At 41.0% G+C, this 7,844-nt stretch overlaps 1 non-coding gene across 1 annotated transcript; it reads right to left on the reverse strand.

Moving 5' to 3' along the window:
- Nucleotides 1-286: 286 nt before the first annotated feature.
- Nucleotides 287-390, reverse strand: LOC148091652 (U6 spliceosomal RNA). The gene has a single exon (XR_015715587.1). It is a non-coding gene; the product is annotated as a U6 spliceosomal RNA (small nuclear RNA).
- Nucleotides 391-7,844: the final 7,454 nt, after the last annotated feature.

Raw genomic sequence — 7,844 nt, forward strand, 5'->3', positions numbered from 1 at the left:
GACAAGACGGCCATGCAGACTCAGAATGGCATGCCAGAATCTGCAATCTGGAATTGGGACTTCAGGTTGTTCTAATTTGCCTGAGCACAAGAGCTAGAGACCAACAGTTTGATCTTTCTATTGTTAATTTTAAATGATTGTGCTAGTAATAGCACTAGTTTTAGCTCTAAAGGGCTCAAATTAGCTTTAGGTGATTGATTAAATGCATCTTACTGGTGAATATCAGAGCTCAGAGTAACAAGTATTCTCCATGTAGTGTCTTTTTTGTTGTTGTTGTTGTTGTTAAATAAATACAGAATGCTTCATGAATTTGTGTGTCATTCCTGTGCAGGGGCCATGCTAATCTTCTCTGTATTGTTTCGATTTTAGTATATGTGCTGCCAAAATGTCTTTTGGACATCACTTGTATAATCATAAAAAGAGCAGTTATAATAAAATCCCTAATATTCTCCATATGGAAATCTCTGCTGTGTTGCTGAATTTTCATATTCACTCTTTGTTTGTCAAGCCAGTTAAGAAATACCACATCCTCAAGTGTCAGCTGTGGATCCAAAAGCATCTAACAAAGATAAGCAGTTGTCATAGCAAAAAACAACAAACCTAAAGGTGATGGATCATGGGACTTGGTTACTGTACTTGCTTTGTGAATCCACACTGCCTTCAACTTTGACTTAACTCCACACGTAGCTTTTCAACACCATGTCCTGGGTTGTCTCAAAAGCACTTTGCTTCTCACTTCGCGGCTCCTCAAGCCAATGGCATTCAACCACATTAGGTAGATCCCTAAGTACTAAATAATGTTTCTCAGTAGTATTTGTTTGCTAAAAATTGGCTTCTGTTAAAATACATTCATGAGTGCTTAGGAACGGAAAAGTATAGTCTAGCAGGATCTGCAATTTGTTGTTGTTGTTTTCTGATCATTAAAACAAGTATTGAGGCAAACCTTAGGATATTACTTCACAAAAACATCTTGATGGCATCAAATTGAATCCTGATACAAGAAGTTGTGATATCTAGGTCTTGTGATTAATTCTTCCACTGACTGATTAGATGACTTTAGTTAAGTTGCTTAATTTTTCTCTGATTCTTTTGTCCAAAGAGCAAGAATTCCCAGTAGAACTTTAATATCTAATTTTAAAAAGGACTGAAAGAAGTGTATAGTTCTAGCTTAAACATATTGCTTGGTCATCTTGAGTTTTAAAATCCTATTGTCATTGACTTAATTTAAGAAAAATTATTTTCTTATTAAGGAAATATTTTCCATGCCTACAAGTATTCTTCAGAACTTGATTTTGGTGACTAGCGACCCATGTGGACTGTATTCTCATTCACTGAGACTAGCTCTAATCGCTGGGAGTTAGGGGTGGAGGAAGAATGCCTGCTCTTCACTTCAATGCAGTAAGAGCTGCTTCAAACTGTACCCCTCAGAGAGTTTAGTATGTGTTTCCTATTTCTGTGGGGCAGGACATCAAGGACTCAAGCTGAGACACACCCAGGAAATCCAAGTTTAAGAGATGAGCTGGTGACCCAATCTGGTGGAGGAGTGGCGAAGAGAAGCTACTGTTGAGCAGGGATGAGCTGGCTCTCTCAGGTCAGGCAGGGCGAGGAATACTTGCGTGTTTCTCACGGACCTGGCATGTGCTGTGCACAGAAGAGAGAACTGGCTTAGAGATCTCTTAGATACTATCTATGGGAATTTTAAAAGATGCCTGAAAATTTATCAGTACACCCCTCCTTCAGAGGATAGAGTCTAATTCCCATCCTGTTGATGATGGGCTGGCCTTGGGGACTCACTCCTACCAAACAGAATGTGGCAGAAGTGATGCTGCATGTCTTTGAAGGCTAGATAATAAAAGGTAACCCAGCTTCTGCCTCACTAGTGCTCTGGGACACACACTCTGGCAACCTTCTGCCGCCATAGAAAAAGTTCAGTTAGAGAGGGAGAGAGGGAGAGAGGGAAAGAGAGAGAGAGAGAGAGACTCAAGGAGCCACTGACCAGGTGCCACATGTGTGGGCGAGAAAGGCTTTAAGGTGAGGAAGCCCCAGCCACCATTCTGTCATGATTGTAGCAAGCACCCTTTGGCTATGGTATGTTACACAGTGACAGGTGAGGGGAATGTCACCCAATAAGACTGCTTAAAGACATGAAGGGCCATTAGTGCACAAGAACCCGGGTGGGCCTCCTGGTTCCCTGGGCGTTACAGCAGGAGAAACCATGGGCTCCAGGCCACAGGGACTACAGATTGAGAGGCAATTGCAAAATCAGAGGTCTTTGAAGAACTTACCAAAAAAAGTGAAGCTTTAAACTTTTTCCAGGCCCAGTGTGAATTTGGTTTATGATGGTCCTAGTCAGGAAAGACTTTCCTATTCTTACTATTAAGCCAGCCAAACAATGCCAACAGAACATTTTAATAATTTTGAGATGGAGAAACCATTTCTAAGTGTGGTGTACAAAACCCAGAAGCCACAAAGGAAAAGACTGATAAATTTGACTGAATAAACATGAAAAACTTTTGAAAAGGAAAATGGAATATTTTTGAAAAGTTAAAGAACAAACAGGAAAACAATTGATTGCATATTACAAAGCACTAATTGTACATAATATAGAATTCCAACAAATCATTTAGAAGAATATAAGCAATATAAATGAAAAGTTATAGACAGGAAAAGCCTATCAATGGGATAAAGAGAATTAGTCAAGAAATATATGAAAATATAGTCAAACTCACCAATCATTAAAGAAATAAATTTAAATTTATTTAATTATCATACTTAGCATCTGTATTCATTTCCTAAGGCTGCTGTAACAAACTACCACAAACTGTGTGGCTTGAACAACAGAAATGTATTATCTCACAGTTCTGGAAGCTAGAAGTTTGAGATCAAGGTGTCAACAGGGTTGGGTCCTTCTGGGGGCTGGAGGAAAAAGCTGTTCCATGTCTCTCCCTTGGCTTCTGTGGTTTGCTGACAATCTTTGGAGTTCCTTGGTTTAGAGATGCAGCACCCTGATCTCTGCCTTCATCTTCACATGGTGTTCTCAATGTGCTCATGCCCACCTGTGTCCATATTTGCCCTTTTTATAAGGACATCAGTCATATTGGGTTAGGGCCCACCCCAGAGACTTCATTTTAACCTGATTACCTCTTAGAAGACCTTATTTCCAAATAAGTTCAGGCTCTGAGGTACCTGGGGTTGGGACTTCAACTTATCTTTTTTAGGGGACACAATTCAACCATATCAGCCTTCACTAAGAAAAGCAATAGTATTGAATATCAGAAACTGTATAGAACCAGCACTCTTGTACCAGCATATGGAGAATAATTTGGTAAACATTTTGGAGAGTAACTTGCTAGTATCTCTCAGAAGGATATATTCTAAATATGCATCTTTTTCTGCAGTAATTTCACTTTAATGAATATAACAAAATCTAAAATAAGCAAAGTCAACATGAAGAAGAGAATTTTTGAAGGTAAGCTGTCCAGGGAAACGGGGGAGGACAATGCTTTAAGTATTGCTACTGTTTTAGTATTGGCAGGTATTATGGTCAAGTGGGTTTCAACTTCACATCTCAAAGCTGTTCTTTGACAATGAACCCTGGTAGGTTTGATTTATGATCCTCTGAGTCATTCATTTGGGAATGGAAGGGATAACTATTTCATTTTTCTCTGGCTCTTTCCATTCATGTAACCTGAGCAATGTCTGGCTAAGGCTGCGAGGTTTAACAAATAAAAACACAGGGCACCCAATTAAATTTGAATTTCAGATAAACAAACTTGTTTATAGTATGCAATATTTGAAACATACTTATACCAAAGTATTCATTGTTTATCTTAGATTTAAGTTTAACTGGACATCCTGTATTTTACCTGGCAATGTGATACCTGACCTCAAACTGCACAGCGCAGGTGGGCTTGGCTCTTGGGAGCTACGATGCTACGGTGTCATTTTACTGTGTATATTCCTCATTCAGGCATATTTTCAATTGTGTTTTGCAGGAACTTTTAAAAAAAAAAAGCAAAAACAACAATAAAGAACAAAACATGGGACAGTTGCAGCAAAAGATGTAACAGGAGCTGGTCTCATGTAAATATTATGTTAATTAAAACAGAAGGGTCTGGAGCATAAACAAAACAACTTCAGGGGGCTGGTTTTTGTTCTGGCTGAGCTGCTTAATATAGTAACTCAGTTCCAGTCCTGTTAGCACTCCCCTTATCAAACATTGAACTGGGGTATAAGGAAGTTTAAATTACCAGTGATTGGAGATCTGTTTTCTAAACACTTGAAGCAGATGGTTTGTTGCCTGAAAAGCACATTTCTTTTCAGGGAACACGGTGTTTTCCCTCGGTTATTTCACGAAAATGTTTTGTTGCAGCTCACGTACTGACCTCAGGGTTGCCGCACTGATGCACAGTTTCCCCTCACCTCTGTTTCGTCTGATTCTTCCGTTGAGTTTGCCTGTTGTGCAGGGGTCTTATTTTTAACTCTGCCTGCTTGCTGCTTAGACACTGCCTTAGGCAAAAGCCCAGTTACTCCTCCCACACAACTCACAGCTTTGGAAAAAGAGCAATATCCATGCAGAAGAGTTTTATAAATGAATGTCACTTGAGAGTGTACAGCAGGGTCTGTCTGTCTGTCAGAGTTGAACACTGCCATTGACATTTAACAAGTGCAATCTGGTCGTTTTGCAGATTCTCCAAAAGAGTTTACCTGATATTTCTTAATTGGTCAGGTCATGTTATGTATTTTAGGCAGGAATACTAATAAGGGGTTAGAACCACATTTTCTAACACTGTTCCCAAGTTGTGCAAAAGAGTTGGCCCTGTGTCCTAGGAGCGAAAATTTTCTGCTGGAGCCTGATCTGACGATGGTGCTTCATGCCTTCCACCAAAGAATCTCAGTTTGAACTGAGTGGTCTAAATTTTTGACAAGATTCTTAGAATCACATTGAAGAGTAAAAATGGACTGGGGTGCCCATGTGTTTCTGGACTTTCTTCTCAGGACAAGATGAGCACTTTGGATCTGTGCTAACGGTGTAAGGAAGGTTAAGAGAGGGCAGGAACTGGTTCTTGTAAACTGACAGTTCGGGAGAGTGAGTAGGAGATAATCGCATAATCCATTTATAACCACCCAAGTTAACAAGCTCGCACCTTCTCCAAATAGGCCTCTTCTTTACAAATAGTCACTTGTGCGCAAAAGTGGGCTCTCGTCCATGTGACTCGAGTCACATGCAGCCAGTCTCATGGCACTATAGTTCCCCAACATCACAAAGATCAGTTCACATTCAGAGCACTATTAGAAATGGTAATGTTATTAAATGGATCATCTGAGCTTTGGAAATAATTTTTCTCCCCCCAAAATAACTTGCTGCCGTGTCTGTGCAATGCCATCCCAGGCTGTACCAGTAGACAAGACACTTCTAGAACAAAAGTGACTGGTTCTTGCTGCCAACCTCTGGTCAGACCATATTATGTGAAGAATGGGTCCAGGCACTGCACTGTGAGAGACATCCATAAATGGAATTATTTACAGAAGAGAATGAATAGGTTGCTAAAGAATTCGACATTACTACTAAGAAGGGCTTCTCAGGCTTTTTCAGCCTAGCCCTGGCTTAGGCCCCGGCTTGGGTTAGCTCCCTTCCCTCCGTGACTAGAATGCTTGTCTTGTCCTTATCAGTTGTCCTGATAGTGAGGGGCAAGGACTGCGCTCCCTGCTGACGCACTTGCCAGATACAGCCTGTCAGCCAGGACTTCCGAGGATTCCCCCCAAAAGGTGCAGGATGATTGATGGAAGGAATTTTAGTCCACCTGGGATTCTATGTCCTTCAGTTCCCACATTCTGCCATCAGAATGAACTTCCTCCCAGAACAGGAAGCAGGGTCTGTCTGTCCACCAGGCTCTGACACACTCAGGGGCAGGTCTGCTCCCAGGGCAGGCTTTGCAAGTGTTTCCATCTGGCCAGGGGAGCTCACTGCATCTGGCCATGTGTCACACACCCAGTATTGCAGGAAATGGGGATGGTGCGTCCAGAAGGACAGGAGAGCTATCTGCAAACCGTGGGGCTGGCATGAAAATGGATTAGATAGGCCCGGGCAGTCTCAAGAGTTATGAACTGGGAATTTATGAGGGACACCAGGAGAGACTTCAGTTCCATATAAGGGAGAACCCCCTAACAACTTCCTGCAGTGACTTGTGTGCATAAAGAGCTCAACTATGTGTTAAACTGAGCAGGGTGGAGGAAGAGTCCTCGGAAACTGTAATAGGTGTCCTTAAGAAGGCAGTGCTCTCCCGTCCCTTTGCTTATATTTGCAGAAAAGATGAACAGTGTTTTTGCCCAGCTGCTGGAGGGGATGGGGCATGCCAGATAACTTTTTAAAGTCCCTTCTAAGCCTGAGATTCTATGAGATTCAGTAATTTAGCCTGAATATTTTCCCCAATGGAATTTCTCTTTACTCTGCATCATTCTAAATTCAGAGAAGAATTATTTCTCAGTGACTGACAAAGAGGAGACCCTTTCATTTGCTATATATGTCTCTGGCATTCATGGGCGTTACAGGAAGTTGTGTGAAGTGGGAGACCCATATGACAACAGAATCTCACTCTCTGGTGAGACCACTTAGCAGCTAAAACCAATGTATTGTTTCTTCAGGCCATATTCCACTAATATAGCAAGAAGTGTTATTCCCCTTGGATATACTGTGAAATGGAAACCCCCAAAAAAAGTGGGGAAGGAGAGCAAAATAGATTTCATCTCGAGGAAAAATGTTCCAAATAATTATCAAAATAAGTTTTCCATTTTATTTAACAAGATAACTCTGAATATACACATTTAATTTATGAACACAGTGTAAACTATTTCTCCCCACCTTCCATTTAGTCTAGTAATGTCTACATACATTTGGACATAGATAGCGAACAGGTTTACACAAGAAAATTACTGCGTTTCAGCCGATTCGGTGTGATCACGGCATCAGCTAAATTCCCACATTGTGGAAGTTGGTCAAGTGGGCACGAGCACGTCGCGTCCTCACCGCGACTGGGCCAGACACTCACCGAACGAGGGCTCGCGCGCTACGTAAGTATGCTGACCACAACCAACAGGCGTTCCCTGGTGAACTTTTACACTTATGGATCTATTTCCACTCCCAGAAATACCCTTTTAGGTGGCTATTGCACAGAGTTATCTACTTTCTTTCTAGCTAATGTGTGAAATCAAATGTGCTTGTTAGGGCCAGGAAAATGCATAGTCACAATAGTTTGTGTACCTTTTTACCACAGAGCAAAGGGCCAAGTACAACTCATGGTGACTCTGAAAAGATCCACAATTCTTAAATAGGGCAGCGTCCCTTCTGTGTTACAGAAAGAACTGTACAATGTTCTACCACAACACTCCTGGGCTTTATGGGCTGTTGAGGAGTCCAGTAAGAAGTAATATGTAAAATTTCTTTTTATGAAAATACCTTTTACTTAGAGAATATAGATCCTAAAGAATATCAAAACAATTACTAACAGTTCCAGGAAAAGTATGTATCATTAATTTCCCAGGCCAAAAATTATACACAGGGAAAGAATTAGGCACTTTGAGGCTGGCTCTTGAGAATCACTAAATGAACTTTTTTTTTTACATTTATAGAGTAATTGGTCCTATTACAAAGGGATTTAACGAATCACATCTTTGAATTGGTGGTCCAGTGAAAGCAATGGATACCTTCAGTGGAAAAGTACCAATTTTGGGGAATGAAAAGTGCCAATTAAATGATAAGTAGCAATCATAGTCCCGTACAGCCTGACGACATTTGCCTCTGATGGAAAAATGACAATGTCAACTCATGGAATGACGTGACAGTT

The sequence above is a fragment of the Miniopterus natalensis genome, chromosome 13, assembly GCF_054644295.1.
Source record: "Miniopterus natalensis isolate mMinNat1 chromosome 13, mMinNat1.hap1, whole genome shotgun sequence".
Taxonomy (NCBI): Eukaryota; Metazoa; Chordata; class Mammalia; order Chiroptera; family Miniopteridae; genus Miniopterus; species Miniopterus natalensis.